This window comes from Oryctolagus cuniculus, chromosome 1 (assembly GCF_964237555.1).
Source record: "Oryctolagus cuniculus chromosome 1, mOryCun1.1, whole genome shotgun sequence".
Taxonomy (NCBI): domain Eukaryota; kingdom Metazoa; phylum Chordata; class Mammalia; order Lagomorpha; family Leporidae; genus Oryctolagus; species Oryctolagus cuniculus.
Window position 1 is genome coordinate 124,209,281 of NC_091432.1, and position 25,723 is coordinate 124,235,003.

At 46.1% G+C, this 25,723-nt stretch overlaps 1 long non-coding RNA gene and 1 pseudogene across 5 annotated transcripts in view; one reads left to right on the forward strand and one right to left on the reverse strand.

Annotated features, from left to right (window-relative positions):
- LOC103348879 (uncharacterized) overlaps positions 1–25,723 on the forward strand; it is a 72,279-nt gene that overhangs the window by 32,280 nt on the left and 14,276 nt on the right. The gene's annotated exons all lie outside the window — the stretch shown is intronic.
- LOC127491485 (glycogen synthase kinase-3 alpha pseudogene) lies at positions 17,674–18,820 on the reverse strand (annotated as a pseudogene).

The following is a 25,723-nucleotide window of genomic DNA, read 5'->3' on the forward strand; positions in this document are numbered from 1 at the left end:
ACAAGTGTCTGAGTCTCTGCTTTCAATTCTTTACTGTGTACACCTGGAAGTGCAGTTGTTTGATCACGTGCTGAGTTTGTGTACCCTTTTGAGGAACCACTGTCCTGTTTTTCAGAGCACCTGCACCATTTTACTTGCTTATCAGACCATGCACAAGGGTTCCAATTTTGCCACATCCTTACCAGCACTTGTTATTTTCCTTTTTTTATAAAAAGATTTATGTATTTATTTATTTGACAGAGAGAGAGAGAGAGAGAGAGAGAGAGAGAGAAAGAGATCTTCCATCCACTGATTCACTCTCCAGATGGCTGCAATATAGCCAGAGCTGAGCCAGGTTGAAGCCAGGAGCCAGGAGCTTCTTCTGGATCTCCCATGTGGATGCAGGGGCCAAAGCTATTGGGCCATCCTCCACTGCTTTGCTTTTCCAGATGCATTTGCGTGGAGCAGTGGAGAAATGAACCAGCACCCATATGGGATTCTGGCATTACAGGCAGCGACTTTACCCACGGTGCCACAACTCTAGCCTCATAAATGAGTTTATCTTTGAAATTTGCCCCCAGAGATCTTTATTTCTTCACACAGATTTGAAGCTACCAACATATTTTAATTTCAATACCAAACCCCCATCAGCATTTCAAGTAGGACAAATCTAGATATTAATGAATTCTGTCAGCCTTTCTTTTGGGGAGGGTGTCTTAATTTTGCCTTTATTTGTTAAAATTATTTATTTTTACTTAGTTGAATGAGAGGGGGGGAGGGGAGAGAGAGAGAGGGAGGGAGGGGGAGAGAGAGAGAGAGAGAGGGAAAATCTTCCATCTGCTGGTGCATGCCTCAAATGCCTAAAACACCAGGGCTGGGCCAAGTAGAAGCCCAGAGCCTAGAACTCAAATCCAGGTCTCCTACACTGGTGGCAGAGACCAAATACTTGAGCAATCACTTGCCAGCCCTCAGGGTGTTTATTAACAGAAGGCCAGAATTTGAACTGGAGCCAGGACTTGAACCCAGGCTCTCCAAAATAGGATGTGTGTATTCCAAGCAGTATTTTAAACACTGCCCAAATGTACTTTCCTCTCTTATTTTTTTTTTTTTTTACTTTTGATTGATTTATTTGAAAGGAAAAGAGAGATGGATATCCCATCTACTGGTATACTCCCCAGATGGCTGCAGCAAGCAGGGCTAGACCAGGCTGAAGCCTGGAGAACAGAGCTCGATGTCAGTCTCCCACATGAGATGCAGGGACCTGAATATTTGAGCATCCCTTGGTGCTTCCCAGGGTGTGCATTAGCAGAAAGCTGGATCAGAAGTGGAGGAGCTGGAACTCGAACTAGGCACTCCAGTCGGGGTTGTGGGCATCCCAAGTGGCGTCTCAGCTGCTGTGCCAAATGCCTATCCCTACTTTATTTTTGATGGAGTTTTACCAGTTACAGAATTCTTGGTTGACAGTTTTTTTTTTTCTTTCAGTACTTTAAATGTAATCCCACATCTTTGTTGCCTTGAAGGTTTCTGACAAGAAATTGGGTGATACTCCCACTGATGATATCTCATATCTCGAGTCACTTCTCTTTTACTATTTTCTGGATGATTTCTCTATGTCTTTGAACAGATTGATGACAATGTGTCTTAGTGTGGGTGTTTCTGATGTTGTCATAACTGGGGCTCATTTGGTCCCTTGGACTTGTAGTTATGTGTCTTTTACCAAATTTGGGATATTTTGGCTATTATTTCTGCAACTAATCTTTCTACCCCATTCTTTTTATATTCTCCTAAGACTTCCAAAATACGTATTTGCTCCACTTCAGGGTATTCAATAGGCTTTTGGTCCTGTGTACTTTCTTTCATTCTTTTATCCTTAGGTTGCTTAGACTCCATAATTTCAATAGTCGTATTCTCAGGTTCACTGAGTCTCTCTTTTGCTTTCTCAAATCTTCCGTTGAGGGGATGTTATTGTGGCATAGTCAATAAAGCCTCTGCCTGTGATGCCTGCATCATGGATCCGGTTTGAGTCCTGGTTGCTTCACTTCTGATCCAGCCCCCTGCTTACAGCTTGGAAAAAGAAGTGAAAGATGGCCCAAGTGCTTAGGCCCCTGCCACCCACGTAGGAGACCCAGATGAAGCTCCTGGCTCTTGGCTTTGGCATGGCCCAGTCCCAGCTATTGTAGCCATCTGGGGAGTAAACTAGCAATTGGAAGACTCTCTCTCTCTCTCTCTCTATAACTCTGACTTTCAAATTAAATAAGATAAATCTTTTAAAAAGTATTAAAAGATCTACTGTTGAATCCATGTAGTGAATTTTTCATATCATTTATACCTTAAAGCTCCAGAATTTGGTTTATTTTTATAATTTCTATCTTTTTGAAGATATCATTCTGATATTATGTTTTAGTCTATTTGGATTACAGAAATAGAATATCATAAGAGGATACCTCATAAACACAGAAATTTCTCATAGTTCTTGAGTATGAAAACTCCAAGATCAAGATGCCAGGAGACTCAGGGTCTGGTGAGGACTCCTTTCCTAGTTCTCATACAAACACCTTTTGCTCTGTCTTCATATGGAAGATGGGTAAGGGGTCTCTCTTGGCCCTCTTCTATAAGGAAAGAAATCCCATGAGTGTAGAGCCCTCATGACCTAAAGATCTCCCATATGTCTCACTTTCTAGCACCATTACCTAGGAGGTTACAATTTCTTTATTTGGAAGTCTCTCTCTCTCTCTCTCTCTCTCTCACACACACACACACACACGCACAGATGTAGATAGATCTTCCATGTGCTAATTCATTCCCCAAATGCCCACAACAGCCAGGTGAAAGCAAGAGCCTGGAACTCAGTCTGGGTCTCCCATGTGAATAACAGGTGTCCAGGTACTTGAACCAACACCTGTTGCTTCCCATGGTGTATATTAGCAGGAAGTTGCATTGGAAATGGAGTAGCTGGGATGCAAACCAGGCACTCTAATATGAGACACAAGAATCCCAAGCAGTGACTTAATTACTGTGCCATGCATCACCCATGGAAGTTAGGCTTTCAACACATGAATTCTGAGTAAACACATTCAAACTCTAGCACCCTTTTCCTGATATCTTTTAGTTCCTGGTCTGTGTTTTCTTCTAGTTCTTTGATCATAGTTAGATTTTTGCCTTGTAAGTCTGATATCTGAATTTCTTCATTTTGTTCCTTTGAATGAGCCATGCTTTCTTTTTTCTTTGTATATATAGTGATTTTTGTTGTTGTTATTGAAAACAGGGCATTTGACTATATAATATGGTAACTCTGGAAAGTATATCATACCTCTTCCTCTGCATTTGGTTTTTGTTTTTGGCTTTTTGGTTGTTGAAGGCTTCCGTAGTCTGTTAGTTATAGGAGTTTTCCTAACTATTTTTACAGAGGCTATTCTTTGTTGTGTTTGGTCACTCTTCCTTTAACTCATGTTTAAGTTTTTGACAAAGATTCCCTTAAGTACCAGTTGTTTTCCCAGTATATTTAGATGGGCTCTGTGCCAGGAGATTCCCTCAACACCTACTAGGGTTGTTTTTTTACGTAGGGATCAACCAAAGGTTAAGTGTAAAATCTTCCCAGATCTTTTTTGAGCGTGCATCTTGGTGAGGATGTGCATGGCTTCCTAAGTTTTCTCATATATGTGGCTTCATTTGAATGTTCTCATTTCCCTCTCATGCTGACAGTTCTTCTTTGGGCCTAACATGATCTTTTGTATGTCACCACCTGTAATCTTTTGCCCCAGGGGCCTGTGGGTCTATTGTCATCTTGCAGATTTTGTGAGTAAGGCTAGACATTTTTAAAAAATTTTTTTCTTAATTTTTATTATTTGACAGATGGAGTTAGGCAGTGAGAGAGAGAGAGACAGAGACAGAGAGATAGAAAGATCTTCCTTCCGTTGGTTGGTTCACCCCCCCCAAATGGCTGCCACAGCCGGAACTATGCCAATCGATCCGAAGCCAGGAGCCAGGAGCCTCCTCCTGGTCTCCCATGAAGGTGCAGGGCCCAAGCACTTGGGCCATCCTCCACTGCCTTCCCGGGCCACAGCAGAGAGCTGGACTGAAAGACGAGCAACAGGGACTATAACCACTAGTCCAAGTTCACGCAGTGCCTGTGCAGGCCATGGCTTGGGACCAGGGGGATGCTGGAAACCACACCTCTGGAGCCACCTGGGGGCGCGGCCGCCGCCTGCCCTGGAGCCCCGTGGGGACCGATGGTGCTCACGACTCTTCCTGCGAGGGGAACCTCAGACCTCCACGCTCGTGGCTTTTCAACAAGACAAAGGGCAGCCACACTCTGAGCTGCCTCTGCCAGCATTTTCACCCTTTGCCTTTCACGGGGTCGAAGCCCCACGGAAAACTCGGGGACGCGGGGCCAGCCGAGGTATCGCCCTGCAGAGCAGGGGCGAGGCGTGGAGGGCCCAGGCCGAGCGTTTTGCAGTCGGGCTGTGTTGGTAGGTGTACGTGTATGTAGTAGTCTGGGTGCGTCTAGACCGTAGCATCTCCGAGCGGACGTGACGGTGCGGCGCGGCCCGGGGACAAGAGAGGTAACGAGCTGCTCTGCTCTATGCCTTAAGCCAATACTCACTCGGCGGGCGGGCGGGCGGTCGTTCTTACGTTCCATGCACGGAACAGAGCGACAGCGAGGGGCTCTCAGGCTTGTGTGCGGGGTGCACAGCCGCGGGGGGTGGGGGGCGTCTGGGGTCTTCCATGACCGAGCTGTCGCGCTGCCCAGGTGCCCAGCTTGCCATAAAATGGTGGGTTTGCATTTGAGTTGCAACAATAAATTTGTTTTTCTAAAGATAGGATGCCGGCACCAAGGCAGAGGATTAACCAAGTGAGCCATGGCGCCGGCCCTGGGCTAGACACTTTTTTACATCAGAGTTCTGAGACAAAAAGAGACAAACTTCTTGGGTCCATCCTTTAGATAGCCACCAGACAGTTTAGAACTGATGTACACAATAATTTGCAAACAAGATCTGCTATGCCTTGGCTCCGTGGAGAATACTGGAAACTGGGATGCTATCACTTAGGAACAAAACTACTGCCATCCTGGGGATGGGTGAGGTAAGGGCAAGCAACAATGGCACAGAACTTCCCAACCATTTTCAAGATGGCTTTTTCCTGATGGGGTATTGGCTTGGTGACTGTAAACTTTGACTGCTTTCCAGGGCTCTGACAAGACTGGCTCAAATAATCCTCCCCGCCCCCACCAATAGGTTTCTGTTGGGGAATGAGAGCTGGGAACATTCTAGTTGCATTCTGCCAATGTCTTCCTCTTCAACACAGTTCTGGCTTCACTTGGCCTTTGGCGAAAGGGCTTCAGAGGACTTGGACTGTACTCTGAATGAAGGGATCTGCAATCTGCTCCTTTGAGTAGGAACCGGTGGAGGAATTAAAATTTTATAGATGCAGAATCTATGAGGATACTGACAGCTGAGAACAGATAAGCTTGTAAAACCAAGTTCTGTCCAGGTAGTAAATTGCTCAGGCAGCTGGTTCTTGCTGACATCACGGGACAGCTGCAATTACATGCTACATCTGCTTGGGTTTGATTTCTGAATGTAAATTAATCCCAGCTCATAAAGACAATGCCAAAAATGACCAAGTAGGAGAATATGTGAAAAGAATGGGAAGACTTGTGCTGGTATTGAATCCGGGCCGCCCCTCAGGGTTACCTGAGTCATTCACTTCATGTGCATCGGCACCTTCCGTGTCAATCTGCCTAATGCTGACTGTGGCTTACAGCTGTGATATGGCTGGAGTGTGGTCACTCCCTCTCAAATGCGTGTTGAAACTTGATTGCCACTGTGATGGAGTTAGGAGATGGGGGGGTCTCAGGTCACTAACAGGGATTATGTTCTACCTCTCACAGGCCTGGATTAGGTAACGCCAGAACAGGTTGTTATAAAGCAAAGTTGCCCCTCATGTTTAGTCTCTTCCTCATGGGCCCACTTGCCTTTCTACTCTTCTCCCATGTTATGATCTAGCTCAGGTTCTCTCTCTCTCTCTCTCTCTTTTTTTTTTTTTTTTTTTTTTTGACAGGCAGAGTGGACAGTGAGAGAGACAGAGAGAAAGGTCTTCCTTTTGCCATTGGTTCACCCTCCAATGGCTGCCGTGGCCGGCGCGCTGCGGCCGGCGCATCGCGCTGATCCGAAGGCAGGAGCCAGGTGTTTCTCCTGGTCTCCCATGGGGTGCAGGGCCCAAGCACTTATGCCATCCTCCACTGCACTCTTGGGCCACAGCAGAGAGCTGGCCTGGAAGAGGAGCAACCGGGACAGAATCTGGCGCCCCGATCAGGACTAGAACCCAGTGTGGCGGTGCCGCAAGGCGGAGGATTAGCCTAGTGAGCCGCGGCGCCGGCTGCTCAGGTTCTCAAAAGCAGCTGAGTAGGTGCTGGTGCCATGCTCTTTGACTTCTTTGCCTCCAGAGCCATAAATCAAAATAAACCTTATTCTTTATCCATCATCCAGCCTCAGGCATTCTGTTGTAACAAGCGGGAATGGAGCAAGGGAAGCTGTATCTCAACAGTGACTTAGGGAGGTGATGTGGTCTGAGTGTTACCCTTTATGGTTCAGGTGTTGGAAGCTTGGTCGCCAGTGCGGTGATGTTGAGATGTGGTAGAATGCTTCAGAGGTGGGGCCCAGGGGGACATAATTAGGTCACTGAGGGTATGTCACCCTCAGAAGGGGTTAGTGTGGTTTTCATAGGCCCTCTGTTAGTTCCTGTGACAGTGTCAAAAAGGCAAGTTTGACCCCTAAAGATCTCTGGCTTCCCTTCACCAAGTCATTGCTGTCTTCCTCTTCGTGTGCTCCTCCAGTTACCATGTTGTGATGTAGCCAGGAGGCCCTCATCAGAGCCTAGCAGACGCTGGACAGCAGGAAATGGACTTAGACAGGAAGTATGCCTTTGGTCATTACCTCCATCCCTGTATCTCTGCACTTCCCCTCTCTGGTAAACCCCTTACTTCCCCACCTCAGCTTTCTTCTCTTTCTCCTCTTTTGCCCCCTTGCTCCTTCAGTGAAAATATGTTCCAAGGACATAATCCGCTAAATGAATTCACATGAAGGTGGACATGGCTGATAAAACTCGGTGGATATCTCCTGGGTGGCTTTTTGCATTTGAACAGAAGCTTATATTCAAATTAGAAGGAAAAAGGTTCTAATTGTGAGACTCTAAGTGTTAGTGGTTAGAGGATTTGATCCCAACCCAGAATATTTTTCTGTTTGATGAGTGTAATTTAATCTAGATAGTTAGTGTAAAGAAATTCCAAGTCAAAAAAAGAGCTTCAGGAAACCAAGCTCTTTCTCTCAGTATAAAAAGAAGTTTTGTGACTGATTTAAGCTGCAACATCCTTGGATAATGTACCTTTCTGGACAAAGACACAGGGGATAAGCCAAGACCCTTGACCCTATGGAGGGGTTAAGGTTAGGGCGATTTTCACCTTGGTATGAGAAAAGATGGGAAAAGATGGCAGATGAATAAGAATACAACAGACTGAATTTAGGGTCTTGGCTATTTTAAAAGCTACTAAAGGGGCCGGCGCTGGGGCTCACTTGGTTGATCCTCCTCCTGTGGTGCCAGAATCCCATATGGGCACTGGGTTTTAGTCCCAGTTGCTCCTCTTCCAGTCCAGCTCTCTGCTGTGGCCTGGGAGGGCAGTGGAGGATGACCCAGGTGCTTGGGCCCCTGCACCCGCATGGGAGACCAGGAAGGAGCACCTGGCTCCTGGCTTTGGATTGGCATAGCTCCAGCCATAGGGGCTATTTGGGGGGTGAACCAACGGAAGGAAGACCTTTCTCTCTTTATCTCTCTCTCTCTCTCACTGTCTAGCTCTATCTGTCAGGAAAAAAAAAAAAAGCTACTAAGCAGCTTTGTGCACCCTTTATAGCCTTTCTTCCTAGTTGTCATCAGAGAATCTTCTTCAGGATGCAGTGTGCAAAGTGGGGATGGGTACCAGAAAATAAAAGCTACTGAGCTAGGTGTGGTGAACACCTTATCACTGTGATTGGATTTAACAACTCCCAGCCTCTGCTTCTTCATCTGTCATGTTGAACAAAATCTACTGAAGAGAATGGGAACTCTTTTAATTGCAAATTACAATAAGCCATATGGAACAAGGTTAAGAAAAAAAGGCACTACACAAAAAGAGGACTTTCAGGCTTTCATTTCTAGATGTTCAAGGGACAAGGCTGAATCCAGAGATGTGAGGATGCCGCCAAGTTTCTGGCTCTCCATTTCTTGGCTCTGCTTGTTTTTGACTTTATTCTCTGTCAGCTAAGAAGACCTAAAAAATCTCCTAGTTTAACATTTGCAGCAGAAAATTTTTCTTTATCATTCAAATTTCATTCCCAGGGAAGATTATATTGCCTTGCTGAAGTCGGATGTCTGACCATTATCCAATTACTATATGGTGGATTTTTTTTAATTTAAATATTATTTGAAAGGTAGAGTTACAGATTGAAAGAGAGAGAGAAAGATCTGTTATCCACTGATTCACTCCCCAAATGGCTGCAATGGCTGGGGCTGGACCAGGCCAAAGCTAAGAGCCAGGAGCTCCATCAGACCTCCCAAGTAGGTGTCAGGGACCCAAGGAATTGGGCCATCCTCTGAAGCTTTCCCAGGCACATCAGCAGGGAACTGAATTGAAAGTGGAGCAGCCCGGACTTGAACCAGTACCCGTATGGGATGTCAGGGCTGAAGGTATTGCTTTACCTGCTACACCACAGTGCCGGCCCCAGATCTTTGACCCAGCAATTCTGCTTTTTGGGAATTTATCCTATTGAATGGTACATAGTGCTTTTAATTATTTAATACTAAGAATTAGAAAAAAAAATGAACATCCATCCCTGTGGGCTTGTTTAAGAAATGGTGAAACTCAAAAAAAAAAGCAACACTGTTTAAGTTGAATATGGAAGAATCTCTAATTTAGAGTTAGTGAAGAAGGCAGCTGAATATCAGAGTATATTATATTATATGTTACCTTTTACATAATAGAATATATTTGTATTTGAATCTTGAAGGATAAGTAAAGTAATGAAAATAGTTTGGAGAGGAGGTTGCTATGCAGTATATGGGACATGTAAGGATAGGGAATGGAGTGAGACCAAGACATTGTATTATGGTATTACATTAAAATGTTACACTACATCAACATATTTACCTTTTCAAATACTTAAAAGAAAACAACAAAATTTAAAAGCAAACCTAGTTAAAAAGCACTTGAACATTCAATTCATTAGACTTCGAAAAATCATTGCTAAGCATGCACCGTGCCATGCTATGCTGCAGGAACTGTTTTCGGAAGACAAGTTATGTGAGTCATGGTGTAGAGTTTCTGTCTTCAACCACATAAACCACCCTTCAAATGCCACATCTTCTGCGATGTCACCCAACAGTTCCCTGTCATCCTACTCAGTCTCACAACCTCAACACGGCATCAATATCCCCAAGGCCACGAGGGTCTTGTAGTAATGTAATGTTTTTCCTCTCTGTGTGTGTCTCCCATCTTGCTTGTCTTTCTTTTTGAGTGTGTTGTTTAATCTGCTTGGTAGAAGCTGATATTTAAAAGGTCAGGACTTTAATTTTATGGACTATTTAGCTTCATTTGGAGTGACAATAAAGCTCCCACAATCACAGATTGATCCATCAATCTGAACCAGAGACTTAACAAGTGTCGGCCGTGTCCTTGGTCACCGGAGGTCAGAGCAAGAGACCAAACTGGTTTATTCCATTCAAACCTACTATCACGACCTTTAGGTACTTTGGCAGTGGCTTCTGTTCATAAAGAAAGCTGTGTGTGTGTGTGTGTGTGTGTGTGTGTAACACTTTGCCATCTTCTGGAGGCCAGCAGAAACAATGCTTACTGTAAACTCACATGCATAATCCTGGTCACGAACAAGGGCCACTCCCTCCTGTCTCCTTAGAAAGCCTCTCCCGGGCAGCACCAGACTGTAAACTCGCTGGGATTTTTGTCTATTTCGTCATTCTTGTGTTCTCTTTCATCCCAGCTCCTACAGCATTCTTTCTCTTTTGTAATTGTTTACAACATGGTGCGCTCCTTAGAAGGGAGGTTCTGCACATGTGTTCTGTGGCTCCTCCCGTACGGGGCACAGCACCTGGGTGTGTGGAAAGGCTGCTGGGGACATCCCCACTGCAACGTTGCAGGTGTCTCTTACACTGGAGGGAACTGGAGTCCACCAGGCATCATGTTTTGTTTACCCTTTTGTTGGGCTGGCATCCTGCTGGGTATTCTTGGTAGATGATAAGATTTCTTCCCGCCCAGTTAGCCTACAGTCTGCATGCAAGGCAACTGGCTCGGCTTGGAGGACTGTGACACTCCCAGCTCCCTGCCAGCCTGTGCGGCTCTCCTATGTGTCCCGGCATCCCCACAGCTGCTGATCTGATAGTAACTCAATCTCTTCCTTAGATTTCTCTGATTGCCCAGCCTGTGTTGTCCTCCCCTCTGTCCCTTGCTGTCTGGGCTACTCAGACAGCCGTGTGTGACTAAAGCAAGAGTGAGTTCATCTGTAGAGCATGTGCTTGGGCAGCCAAGTCCTCCAGGTTTGAATAAAATGACCCAATCTGTTTGGTATTCGCTGGGCAGTCACACAGGGACATGTCCATTCTGGGATGTCCCTCACTAGGGCCAGATGCTGCCTCAGCCAGATTTGTCTAAGGTCCTTGTCTTCTGGTGGGAGAATTTTGACCTCATAGGAGGTCAAACTCCACCTTCCACCCTGCCCCCTGCCCTCACCCCTCCACCAAACTCTTCATTCTCCTGGCCATTGGTTTTGTCTTAACCATGAATTCCAAAAGGAATTCCCATTTCCACTTCCATTGGATTCTCCCCAAATTGAAAGTCCATACCTGGTCTATAGCTGGAAATTTGAAAGACTCAAATTACAGCTTTCAGAGACAATAGACTATTTTATTCCCAGGAGTAGTAAATTGGCCTGGGCTAATAGTTCTATTGCAATGCACAATGCCCTCTGATTGTGTATTATATGTTAGCACTCTGGACTTGAAAGACACAATTGTGTAATGTTTATCCATTAATTGAGAATAATCATCTCAGCTGCACAGTACCGCAGACTAGCCAAGGTTGTCTTTCTCATATCCAACAGCTTTTAATTGTGGTGTTGTCTTTGAATGGGAAGCCTTTCTCAGAGTGCGGGGAACAAAAACAGAGACCTACCCAAATATCAGTTCATTCCCACTCCGAGAAAAAAGAATCCATTTAGGTGGGAAGGAGTTGAGTTTTCTCATCCCCAGAGAGTGATTTCAGCAATTTCCATTATCCATCAAGTCTAAACGTTACACTGTGGGATTTCTTCTTCCTAATAAAGTTAGGAAATGTATCAGACCAGAGGGCTTATGTGACTCCACAGTAAGCTAGAGACTAAAATAGAAGAAATGCCTTAAAAATCATTGTCAAGACTCTTTTGAATGTGAGTCCCAGAGAATTTAACTCAAACTGTCTTAGGCAAAAATTTTTATTGGCTCATATAACTGAAATGTCTCTGGATAGAATTGCTGCTATGTGTCTAGATTCCAGGGCTGGAAAATATCCCCATGACCTGGTCCCATGCTGCCCATATCTCTGTTCTTCTTTCCTCTGTGGCTGCACAAATCGCTGGACATGGAATCTCTGTTCTTCTTCTTGCTCTCTCAGTAGCAAGATGGCAGCCAGTGACTCAGCTCCAGGCCTCCGTCCCTACTGGCAGTCCGGATGTTGAATCTCACGGGCCAGTTTGGATCCTGGCCTTGATTTTGAACTGGTAATGCTGAGTAGGGGGAATGGAAGCTTCTGGGTGGTCAGGCCTGGATCACTCTCACTCCTGGACCATGAAGGCAAGGGTGAATCCATTTACCTGAACCACAGGAACAAGAAATGGAAGGTGGTAGTGGTTCTCCAAGAAAATCCAGGAGCTGTTTTTTTTTTTTAATTTTTTTAAAGATTCATTTATTTATCTGAAAGTAGAGTTATAGAGAAAGAGAGAAAGGAGAGACACAGAGAGAGAGAGAGGTCTTCCATCCGTCGATCTGAGGCCAGGAGCCAAGAGCCTCCTCCGGGTCTTCCCGCATGGGTGAAGGGCCAAAGGACTTGTGCCATCCTCCACTGCTTTCCCAGGCCACAGCAGAGAGCTGGATCAGAAGTGGAGCAGCCAGGACTTGAACCAACATCCATAAGGGATGCTGGCACTGCAAGCAGCGGTCCTACCCCCTATGCCACAGTACTGGCCCCTAATTTTAAATTTTTTAAGATTTATTTATTTATTTGAAAGTTGGAGTTACAGAGAGAGAGAGAGAGAGAGAGAGAATCTTCCATCTGCTGATTCACTCCCCAGGTGGCTGCAATAACCCAAGGCTGGGCTAGGCCAGGTCTCCCACATGGGTGCAGGGACCCAAGCACATGAGCCATTTTCTGCTGCTTTCCCAGGAACATTAGCAGGGAGCTGGATTGAAAGTGGAGCAGCTGGGACTCAAACTGGAACCCACTTGGGAGGCTGGGGTCACAGGCATTGGCTTTACCGGCTACAACACAACACCAGGCTACAACACCAACCCAGGGGTGGGGGAGCACTGTACCTTCTTCTTATCTTTGGGCATGGATGTCTTTGTAGGTTGGTAATTTAAGCTTCATGTATTTATCCGAACCCTGCCCATAGTAAAGATGACCACCTACCGCGTGCCAGGCTTTGTACCAGATGTTTTATGTGCACCCTCTCACCTGATGTCATGGACTACCCTGGCAGGGAGAATGATTACCGCCTTCTCTAAACAAGGGAAGGAGGCCCAGCGAGGCTAAGGGACATGCTTGAAGCCACACACTGTGAAACACTGAGTCATTATTTATCCCCAGCCTAACTCCAAAGCCCATGTTTACTCTCCTTTTGTGCATTTCCCAAACTTGCCCTGCACAAGACTCTGGATGTTTATTAAAAATGCAGGTTCTCAGGCGCTCCTCCCGGGAGGTTTGATTCCACCAGCCTCGGCTGACGTCTGGGGAATCTTGTTAGCAAAGATGCTTGGTGATCCGTACGAGCAGACGAGGTGGAAAATGTGCAATAGCATGCTGCCTCCCACAGGTTAAAAAATACCTGCAGGTGGCAGCTGTGCACACACACCAAGGCCTTCTCTGGTTCCTCTTCCTTGCCCCACAGAGGATCTGAGGGAATCGTTTTAGCATGCTCGGCCACCTGTAGAGCAGTGGTCTCCGAAGATAGGAAGCACAAAGGGTTCTACCGGCCCCTCCCTCTCCCTGGCTTCCTGTCTCACCATGTGATCTCCCCTCTGGTGTGAGCTCCTGCCGCGATGGCATCTACCGTGTTGTGTTGTGACAAAGCCAAGTACCCTCAGAGAGCTGAGCAGGTGCTGGTGTCATGCTCTCAATTCTTAAGAACGTGAGCTAAGTGAACCTCTTTTCTTTATACCTTATCTAGCCTTAGGTTTTTTATTATAGCAACAGAAAATAGACTAATAGACCGTAGGAACTCAGTATTTGGCCATATGCCTCTAGTTCATTTTTCTTTTATTTTTTTATTTTTTCGGGCGGGCGGGCGGGCCCCCTCGGCTTCCGTATGCCATTCGCCCGCGGAGCCTGCTCAGCCAGCGCTGCCAACTGGCCCCAGGTGCTAGCTAGAGGCAGCGGCCAGCCTCGGGAGCACACCTGCGGGCGTTCCCGGGCCGCACAACCATTCTCTGAGGGAAGCTGGAGCCCCTGGCAGCGTCCTCCTCTGGCTCTCTGGCTCGCCGGCTCGGCGGCTCGCGCGTCTCATTTTTCTTTAAAGATTTATTTTATGTATTTTAAAGGCAGAGTTACAAAGAAAGGGGAGGGAGGGAACAAGGGAGGGAGGGAGAGAGGGAGAGAGAGAGAAAGAGAGAGAGCGAGAGTGATCTTCCATCTGCTCCATCTCCCCAAATGGCTGCAATGGCTGGGGTTGGGCCAGGCCAAAGCCAAGAGCCAGGAGCTTCTTATGGGTCTCCCACATGGGTGCAGGGGCCCAAGGACTTGGGCCATCTTCCAATGCTTTTCCAGACACATTAGCAGGGAGTTGGATTGGAAGTGGAACAGCTCTGACTTGATCTGGTGCCCATATGGGATGCCAGCATCATAGGCAGCCAATTTAACTTGCTATCGCACAATGTTGACCCCTAGTTCTTTTTATTTTATTTACTTATTTGCATTTTATTTGAAACGATGACATGGGGTGGGGGGAGACATATGCACACACATACACACACACACAGATCTACCATTCACTGGTTCTCTCCTCCAATGCCAACAACACCCAGGGATGGACCAGGGCAAAGCTAGGAACCTGGATCTCAATCAGGGTCTCCACATATGTGGCAGCACCCCAAGTACTTGAGCCATCCCCTGCTGTCTCTCAGGGTGTTGGGTCAGAAAGTTGGATCAGAAGTAGAGTAGCTGGAACTCAAACCAGGCACTCCAATACAAGATATGGGCATCTCAAATGATGGCCCAACTGCTATATCAGATTCTTTCTATTCTACATCAAATTCTTTCTATTCTTCTTAGAAGAAAACCTCACAATGGCAAAGACTCTTTCATAGCCCACAAGTAGCCCACAGGCTCATCTCTGTCCTTTGTTCAGATAAATTCTCAGGATGTGGAGTCTCCACGGTGCTTGCTTGCTCTGTCCTCCAGCAGCTGCCAGCCAGTCCCTCATCCTTTTAGATTTCTCATGTGGCAGGCTCCATCTGCTTGGTCTTTTATGCTCCAGGACACTCAACGGGGGAGCAAGTGCTCAAGAATACTGCATTCCCCTTTTAAAAGGAAGACAATGAGACTTGTATGAGATTTAAAGATTTATTTATTTTTAAATTTTTAAAAGATTTATTTATATATTTGAAAGGCAAAGTTACAGAGAGACAGAGGTAGAAAGAGAGAGAGGGAGACAGACACAGAGACAGAGACAGAGAGATCTTCTATCCAATGATTCACTCCCCAAATGGCAGCAATGACCTGAACTGGGCAGATCTGAAGCCAGGAGCCAGAAGCTTTTTCTGGGTCTCCGACACAGGTGCAGGTGCCCAAGGACTTGGGCTATCTTCCACTGCTTTCCCAGGCCATAGCAGAGAGCTGGATTGGAAGTGGAGCAGCCGGTACTTGAACAGGTATCCATATGGGATGCCATCTCTACAGATGGAGTCTTTACCCACTGTGCCACAGTGAGATGGAGCATGAATTGGAAAATGAAACCAATAGAATAGGCTAGAATGCCCAGAAACACACTCCTGTATATTAAGATACTCAATTTGGGATAAAGATAGAATTACAAATCCATTGGAAAATTATACTTTGCTGTCTTCCACAGGTTAGAAAATATCTGAAAAGGACCGCTGTGCAAACCTACCCCACTTTCTTTCCCCCACAGAGGATCTGAGGGGGTTGTTTTAGCAGCAAATCATGCTCAGTGCAGTCTCTAGAGCAGTGGTCTCCAAACATGGGATGGATAAGGGTTTCTACTGGTGTATTGGAGCAGTATTTCTTCTTTTCTCTTTATATCCTGAAAAAAAGAGAAAGAAAGCTGCAAATAAAAAAATCCTTTTCATTTATTTGAGAAGCAGAGGGAGAAAGGGAAGGAGGGAGGGAGGGAGGGAGGGAGAGAGACAGAGTGACAGAGAAAGAGACAGAAAGACAGAGAGAGAAAGAGACAGAGAGAGACAGAGACAGAGGAAGAGAGAGAATCCTTCACCAGCTGGTTCACTTCCCAAATGTCCTCTACAGCCAGGGCTGGGTCAAATTGAAGCCAAGAGCCTGAAACACAGTCCAGGTCTCCCATGTGGGTTGCAGGGACCCAACTATCACTGGCTTCCTCCCAGGAACATGAGCAAGAAGACGGACTTGGGAGTATTGTACCAACAGATAACTGACTATATAATGGACAGTTGTACCATTAATAAATGTTACTTAAAATTTCTTTATGGAAAAAGATACAAAATTGGATCCCCATCTTACATCTTCTGTGGATCAAAATCCTGCAAGTGAAATGTTAGATATAGTAGAAGAAAATAGACAATAATGAATCTTTTTACGACCTTTGGATAGAGAAAGATTTCCTAGACCATACACCAAAACTCAAACTGTTGAGGAAAAATTAAGGATAACTTTTTACTACATTACCATTATCTTCAATAAAAAAAGATATCATAAAATGACAAATTGCACTCATTTGGGGAAAGATATTTAAAGCGCAAAATCTGGCCAAAAAAATAGTATCCAAAGTACAGAAAGAATTCCTGCAAACTGATGATGAAGAGGAAGAGGAAGATAGCCATGTACAGTCTGCAATAAGACCTTGGGATACTTATTGAATAATTTATTCCTTCTATGTTCATGTAAGGGATTTATTATCTCCATTTTGCAGATGCATACAGATAGGGTTATATACTTTGCTTGAAGTCACCCAACTAGTAAGTAGCGGGGCTGAATCTGAATCTAGAAGTCTGGCTCCAATTCTTGTGGCATTACTCCTGAGTTTGTTCCCAAATTTAAAATCAGCTGAAGTAGCCAGCAACAATGTAAGAAAAATCTCAACCTCACTAACAATAAGGAAAGTACAGATTAAAATGCCAAAGAGAAATCACCTACACCCACGATTGGACAAAGACTAAAAAGTCTAATGATACCAAGTTTGAGAGAAGACGTAGGAATGCAGGAAATTTTATATGCTGGTGGTGGGAACAACCATTTTGGAGAACAATTTGGTAATTTTTAACAGATTGAAGGTGCTCATATCTTATGTATGAGCCTACAGTTTCACATCTAGAATTTTATTCTAGGAAAAGCCATGTTATGTGCAAGATGTGGTCACGAATGTCCACTGCAGCATCATTTCTAATATCAAAATTAGGAAATCTGAAGATTGATTAATAGAAAAAAATTGTGGCATATTCATTCTATGTAATAACATGCAGCAATCAAAATGAACTAGCAATATGTCTACCAATACCGACCATATACATATATACATAAATACAAGATATATAATACTGTAGAGCAAAAAACTGGTGGTGATAGCATACTGTGATGCAGTAACATTCTGTAGCATTTAAACATCTGCAAAACAATAGCATTTCATTGGATTTGTGTATATAAAATACAACATAAAAGAATGAAGACCCGAACAAGAATAGTGAGTACTATACCCACGACAGGGCATGTCTCCATCAGAAAGGAGAAGGGCAGTGAGTTGAGAGAGCCGTCTGCACAGGAAGTGTCAGTTACGTAGAACTCTTAGTTTCAAAAAGAACAACCTAGGTCTTTTATTTTTCAGCTTTTCATGCCAATGATCAGGCAAAGCTGACTGCGGAAATGAAGACATCAGGAGCTCCCCCTGCTCCCTTGGCCCTCCAGGGCGGGAAGAGGAGGGAGGAGATGGTGGGAGCTGAGGCTATGGGAGGGGAGGGGCCCGGTTTAGTGATACAAATGGAGAATCCTCTAGTTTAGGGGCACAGCCAAGCCAGGAGTTTGATGGACTATGCTCTCCCCTCCCCTGCTTCAGGGCCCCACTTGGGGGTCCCAAATGGAAGTGGAAAGCTGGCTGGAGGGGCTCTCGGGAAGAGTTCACGGGGGCAGGCCTGAGCTGATCTGAGCCTCTGGTAAAGCCTGGGAGGATTGGGAGAGAGTAGTAAAGTGCACCAGGAACCTCAAGTGAGGAGAGAGCTACACATAGGGCACTGGCTTGTACCAGCGTTAGAGAGCCTGGAGCCCAGCGCGATGGCCTTGGGTGGTGTTTGAGAATGGAACACCTTTGTCCAGAGATGAACTTTTGAAGTCCGTGTAGTTGGGGTTCTTCTCTCGAGTTTGTTCCCAAGTTGGAGTTCCCAGCACACTGATGATCTCCGTGAGCTGTTCCATCCCACTGTTGCCAGGGAAGATGAGCTGGCCAAGCAGGAGCCCAGTCAACATGCAGGCAGCTGACTGCACGTCAGTGGATGGAGGTGTAGTCAGTGGCTCCGAAGATGAGCCTTGGGGCCTGATAGCAGCGAGAACAGGTGTAGGAGCCATTGGCTTCCCTGGGGACCAACTGCTTTGCATGGCCAGAATTGCACACCTTGAGGGCAGTGGTATCTGGGTCCACCAGCAGGCTCTGGGGAAACACATCCTGGGAGTGGATGTAGGCCAAGCCCCGGAAGAGCATGTACTTGCACGCCTTGACATAGATGGCAGCGATGGGCCATTTGGCTTTGGTGAAAGGACAGGCCACCCATGACACTGTCTCGGGCACTGCTTCCAGCCCCAAATTTAGGTGAAGCTCATCCCTCTTCTTCCCACTGAGTAGTAACAGTATCTCAGCCTCATAGTATTGCAGTGGTCCCGTTTATGCATATGTGCAGCTCTAGGTTCTTCAACCTCTTGTCCTGGAGAAACTTCCTTGGTCTCTGCCATCCTGCCTGGTCTATAACCCGCAAAAGAACCATTGCTAATCACTTTGATGTCTGTGTGAGCCACCTCTTGGGAGCGCTCCAGGCCTTGGCCTAGGGTGCTACCATTGTGGTTACCTTTCCCTCTGTCATCACTCAGTTCCATTCTGGGTGGCAGGAAGCTAGTATCCCTGCCGCTCTGCCATTGCCTCCTCCACTGTAGCTGCTGCTTCTGGGACCACCCCCAGAATGAGGGGCTCCCATGTCCACCCTGGCCCAGGCCTCCCCACTGCTGGTGCCACCTGGGCTGGAGGCCAAACCCCCAGAGGCCACCTCTGCCTCTGCATTGGCCACCTGGCTCTGTGAAGCAGCTGGTCTGTGCCTGGCCTGAGCCTCCAGGGCTGCCTCCTGAAGGCCCACGGCAGCTCATGGCTCCAAGGTCAGGTCCAGGCCAAGGGCTTGGGCTGCCCAGGCTACCTCAGCTGCAGGCTGCTCCTTCAGGCTCTGCCTACAATACCAGACAATGCTGTTTTTCTTTTTTTTCTTTTCTTTCTTTCTTTCTTTCTTTCTTTCTTTCTTTCTTTCTTTCTTTCTTTCTTTCTTTCTTTCTTTGACAGGCAGAGTGGACAGCGAGAGAGAGACAGAGAGAAAGGTCTTCCTTTTCCGTTGGTGCTGTTTTAAGTCCTGGCTGCTCCACTTCCCATCCAGCTCCTTTCTAATGCACCTGGGAAGCAATGGATTTGACCCAAGTGTTTGGGTCCCAGCATCCACTTGGGGGACCCTAATGGAGTTATAGACTCCTGGCTTTGGCCTAACCCAGCCCTGGTCATTGTGGCAATTTGGGGAGTGAACCAGCAGATGGAAGACTCTCTGTCTCTGTCTCTCTGTCTCTGTCTCCCCCCTAATCCCCGCCGCCTTTCTGTAACCCTGCCTTAAAAAAAAAAAAAAAAAAAAAAAAAAAAAAGGATATCCTAAAGCAGACTCTAAATGCCATTTCCTTGGGTGAAATGCTGATTCCAGGTTTGGGGCAAGAAATTCATGAATCAATTTTAATGACTTGTTTTGCCAGGAAGCAAGGAATTGGCAAGACAATTTGAGTCATGTCTCAATGACACAAGAAACACTTTGAAAGGGTATCCACTGGTCAAATGGAGTAATTAAGATAGTAGTATGATGGATTATGCCCTACCAAATATATAAAACTCATGAGTGCACGATGATACTGTAAACACCCCCAAACAATCTTCCTGGTTTATCATGGGAGATTGCTAGGGTGAGAATTTATTGTTATGAAAATGGAAAAAATAATGAGAAAGCATTCATTTTACCTTTCCTATACTGACTATATTTTAGGATAATTAAGTAGTAGAAGAATTCCAACTAATAAATGTAGACAGAATGATAGAACTTTTAAAAACTCTCCATTTTAAATCTCTAGTAATTGGTCTGTGTAGCATACATTAGTGAGGCTAAAACTGTTGGGTGGAATATCAATGGGGAATATTATAATAGCTCAATCTTGGCCTCACTACATGCAGGACTACCTAATACTACGTGTCTCGTAGCTTGATGCAATGGAAAGTGTCACTTATAATATCTTCTTGCCTAGAAATTGCACCTTAGAACTTGCTTCTGGTTTACAAGAAGTATGAAGGATAGAAGATCAGCTTAAATGGCAAGGATTCAGGGCCGGGATTGTGACACAGCCAGTTAGGCTGCTCCATGTAACTCCCAGGATCACATATGGACGCTGGGTTGGGTCCTGACAGTTCTGATTCCAATCCAGCTCCCTGCTAATGTGCCTGGGAAGTCAGAGGAAGATGGCCCAGGTGCTTGTGCCCCTGCCATCCATGTGGGGGACTCGGATGGAATCTCTGACTCCTGGCTTCGACCTGGCCCAGCTTTGGACTTTGCAACCATTTGGGGAGAGAACAAGGGGATGGAAAATTCTCTCTCTCTCTCTCTCTCTCTCTAACTCTGCCTTTCAAATAAGTAAGTAAACAAATAAATCTTTTTAAAAATGACAAAGACACAAATTAGCTAGATCCAAAAAGGTAGGACATTCTATAGGAAAAGATAATTCAGTTTCTCCATCAAATATGCATTATCCTCCAATCAAAATGCTAGTAGAGAAAAAGGGAGGGTGAATTATTATAAAATAAGAAATTGAGAAGATATAGCAAGTAAATGCGATGTGAAACCTTTGCTTGGACCTGATTCAGACAAATTAATAATAAAAAGATGTTTGAGGGCCCAGTGTCATGCACAGTGGGTTAAGCCACTCCCTGTGACACTGGCATCCCATATGGGTGCCAGTTTCAAGTCCTGGCTGCTCCACCTCTGATCCAGTTCCCTGCTAGTGTGCCTGGGAGGGCAGTGGAGCATGGCCCAGGTGTTTGGGCCCCTGCACCCACATGGGAGGCCCTGAAGAAGCTCCTGCATCCTTTGGGCTGGCCCAGCTCTGGCCATTGCAACCATCTGGGGAGTGAGCCAAAGGATGGAAGATCTCTCTCTTCCTCTGTCTCTCTGTCTCTCCTTCCCTCTCTGTAATGCTGCCTTTCAATAAATAAATAAATCTTAAAATTAAAAAAGACATTTGAGAAAATCAAGAAAGTATATATAGGATTGGTATTTGAGGACATCGATGAATTATGATTACTTCTGGTTAATAAGATTAGTGCATGGTGATTGTTTTTTAAAATGCCTTCCTTAGGACATTATCCTTGAGACGGAGTGCAACATGGAAAATTGCTGTTTGAATGGTCTTATGCCAACCTTTCAGCAAAGCTTAATGATCTACAGGAATCAATCAGAACCCTCACTCAAGGTCTAATATGAGTTCCTACTCCAAACCCTAGGAACAGAATGCCTCACAAACTGGGAGGAGCAGATTTCCTGCGCTGAAATGAGGTCTAGCAGCATACCAGGGCCCAGGGTAGGGGCAGCACTAGGTCAGTGCAGCCAGGAGGAGAGCACAGTGTCTGGGGGGGCATTTGGGGAGGGTTCTCACAGAGCTTCCAGAACCCCCAGTGGATGCAAAGGGGCTCCTGCAACCTGCAAGGCAGGCCATGGGTCAGGTACCTACCAGTGAGGACTGAGTCTCAGGTTAGGGTCCCCCTTCCAGGCTGATGTGGCCTGAGAACATTTGGTCTACACTTGTAAAAAGGATAGTTTATACACAAACACAACGGCCCTCACACTGGAGAAGCCCCTGCTTCACAGTCAGCAAAACAGAGGCACAAAGCCATTTAGCTTTTTACCTCCTAAAAAGGCAGGGGGAAAACGACCTGTCACCAGCCTGCACCTCTTTCTGAGTTTCTGCACACCTCTGTCTAACAGGCAGGGAGGCTGTCCAAAGAACTGCAGGGCTCAGCCCCAGAGGTGTTAATAGCTCCTATCTTCTTCCTGAGCTGCTATCAGGAACTGCTGTTCTCACAAGTCCAGTTGTGAAAACATTTGCTAGAGATTCCCCTGGGGCAGGCCTCCAACTCTCCCTGCTGGATCAGAATTAGCCTGGTTAGTGGTGGTCATTGCTCTGCTGGGGGCCTGGGCCACCACCCAGGCTGGGTCCTCTCTGTCCCTAGATGCTGCCAATCTGTTCTTCCCATCTGATGTCTGCTTCTCCAGTGCAGCCCAGGAGGTTATAATACGTCCTTGGCAGTCGACCAGCAGCCGGAAGATAAAGCTTGCCTTGAGACTTTTCTGTTTGTAGGCTCCAAACCATGTGCCAAGGAGGCCCTGGTGTTGTGGCTAAAGGAGATAGGAACCCTTGCAGGCGGCTGTTTTCCTGGCCCTGCCTGTTGATGAGGCCTTGGGATGGATAGATGTCTCACATGCCTTACAGTTCAAGTGTTTCTTTCTTTCGACAAGAGTTCCTTTCTTGCGACGCCCAAAGACTCTGATCTGGGAGTTAATGTGTTAAAAGATGCATTTTACTTATTTGAAAGGTAGAGCTATCCTCCATCTGTTGGTTCAGTCCCCCAAATGGCCACAATAGCCAGGGTTGGGCCAGGCTGAAGCCAGGAGCCTGGAACTCCATCTGGGTAACAGGGACCCAAGTAATTGAACCATCTTCTGCTGCCTTCCCAGGTGCATTAGCAGGGAGCTGAATTGGAATTGAAGCAGCCAGGACGCGAACCAATGCTCCTACACGCACGCAGTAGCTTATCCCGCTGTCCCACGATGGCGCCCCCTGGGAATTATTCTTGATCTTGAGAAACATTTGCTTTCTTGACCTATTTAGACCATGCCTGCCTTGTATATAATGAGCTGGACATCTTCCTGTTATTATAGAGCTCATCTGCACCTTCTATGAAGGCACGGAATTAAGAAGGGGTTAATAAGAAGAGAATGAGAAGAAGTAGGGTATTTATTCCTGGCCTTCCTGAAGGCAATCCCGTGACATATGTGCATGACATTTGAAAAAAGCAAAACAAACCACAAAGCAAAAACCTAAGGCCAGCACGGAGCAGAATGGTAAGGACTGATGAGTTCTCCCTGGGAGTCCTGCGTGTCACTTGAAGGCAGCATTCTGCCTGCTTTTGCCTCTGTTGCTTCGTCTGTGAAATGAGGTGAGAGGTTCAGTGCCTAGACTGATCACCTTCTTTCTTAAATCCGGGTAATGTTCCCAGCCTCCAACGACTCAGGATTGCTGTGTCCTCTCGTTGCACAAATACTCACTGAGGATATATTACAGGAAAGCTAACAATGAATGATACTCAGAGGGAGAAGGTGACAGCTGCTGCCCTCAGGAATTTCCATTTTAACGGGAGCAAGAAGACAGGTGAACAGAAATCTGGGATGCAGAGTATGCTGACTGTAGTAAGAAAGGCACTGAGCGCTATGAGAGTTCAGGAAAAGAGACATTTATTCCAGAAGGGAGTTTCAGGAAAGACCCAATGAAGCTGGGTTTGGGAGAATTAAATAGAACTTAGCCAGGCAGATATGGGGAAAAAAACTTCCACTGGCAGAGGAGGCGCCTGGAACAGAGACCTGGAGGTGGAACTGTAGGAGCTACAATTGGAAACCTGTAACACATCTGGACAAAAAGTGAAACTGCTGAAATTTTTGTGAGGAAGACTAATCAATCAAGAGGCACCCACTACAGTCCAAGGGACATGTGGTGAGCATCTGAACACCAGGGTGGGACAGGCGGGAGAGTGAGGCTTGGCCGGAAGTGGCTCGGGGAGAGCACAGGAAGGGATGTGGGGGAGGAAGCTGGGGGGAGACGCCTCACACTTGGCTCTTCCTTAAGGTGAGTGTTGGCCTCCCCCAGGCCCGCTGCTGCTCCCCTTTTTATTTGAATAGCGTTGGTTTTAGTACCCAGTCATTTCTTCAGAGAGAGTCAGAGTGTGGCCAAAAAAATGACACTACCATACTCTCCCTGTGTTTGCTATTTCACTTTTTCTTTATATATATATATACATATATATATGTGTATATATATAATCATATATATATTTTATATTTACTTGAGGAGTAGAGTTACAGACAGATAGAAAGTTCTTCCAACCACTGGTTCACTCACCAAATGGTGCAAGGTCCGGAGCTAGGCTGATCTGAAGCCAGCAGCCAGGATCTTCTAGGTCTCCCACGCGAAAGCAGGGACCCAAGCAGTTGGGCCATCCTCTGCTCCTTTCCCAGGCCATATTGGAGAGCTGGATCGGAAGTGGAGCAGCTGGGACTACAACTGGCACCCATATGGGATGCTGGCATTGCAGGTGGCGTCCTTACAGGCTAAGCCAAGGCACAGGGCCCAGCTATTTCACTTTTTGCAGTTCCAGTTGCCCATAGTCAACCGCCGTCTGGAAATATTTAATAGAAACTTCCAGAAATTTGTAACTTTTGACTAACATGCTGTTCTGGTACCATGAAGAAATCCTGCGCTGTCCTGTTGTGTCCTGCCTGGGACATGAATCATCCCCTTGTCTAGTGTATTCACGATGTATACACTACCCACCCGTTAGTCACTTAGCAGGTACCTCAGTTGCCAGATTGACATCCATGGTGTCCCAGTGTCCCAGTGCTTATGTCCAGTGGACCCTTACAGGGTAGCCTAATGCTACATTACAATGTCTATGTCACTCACCTCAGCTTACCTCATCTCATCCCAGGAATTGTACCTTGGCACATCATCACAAGAAGAAGGTTGAGTACAGTACAACAAGATATTTTGGGAGAGAGGGAGAGGAAGAGGAGGGGAGAGAGGGAGAACAGAGAGAGAGAGAGAGACAGAGAATAATCACATAACTTTTATTGCAATGTATTGTTGTGATTGTTCTATTTTATTATTAGTTATTGGCATTAATCTCTTAGTGTGCTAATTTATAAATTAAACTGTCATAGGTATGGATGTGTAGGAAAAACAGCATATACAGGGTTTGGTACTATCCACAATTCCAGGCATCCACTGGGGGCTCTTAGAATGTGCCCACAGCACATGGTGGGGACTCCTGTATTTGCATCATGAAATTCTCTTTGTGTGATGTCTGTGTTTTGCCGAAGTATGCCGTCTTGCTGTAAGACTCAGAGAGTGAGTTAACAACATTTATTGAAAACCCATGGAGGTTCTACAATTTGCATGCATTTTCAATGAGTCTACTGGGCTGTGTGTGATGTCTGAGGTCATATGGGAGGAGGGATGTGATGAGTGGGGGAAAGCTGTGTATGGGAATTGTTAGAGAAAACGGCAAATGTGAAAAGTACCCTTTGACGAGGAAAAGTTCAAAAGACGAAGCATTCTGTTCTTTAAAAACAAACTTATTAATGTTCTCTATTTGGGAGAAGTTGGGGAGGACTCTCCCATTTGCTGGTTCATTCCCCAAATGCCCACCAGAGGCAGGGCCAGGCTAAAGCCAGGAACTGGGAACTTGATCCAGGTCTCCCACGATGGAGGCAGGGAGCCGTCACCTGCTGTTCCTAGGGTTATGCATTAGCAGGAAGCTGGAACCAGGAGTGGAGTTGGGACTTGAACCCAGGCACTCTGATACGAGATGTGGGTGTCCCAAACAGCATCTTAACCACTTCGCTAAATACCAGCCCTGGAAATACTCAAGTCTAGTAACATGGGAAAGCAGTGGGAAGGAGGTGGCCAAGGTAAGAAGGTGTAGGTTTGTGTAGAACTGCTCAAGAGCATGGCAAAGCAGGAGGCACCAGAGGTTGGTGCTGTGAGCTACAGATCTATGTAGCAGGGAAAAGCTGCCCACCAGTTGTCCCTGTGCAACATTTTAAACTTAGCAAGTTGCCATACAACCAACCAGGTTGATTTCTGCAGACTGCTTTCCTTTGGGTAGAAACTGGCTTCGTCTCCCAAAAAGGACCACTGTAGGATGTG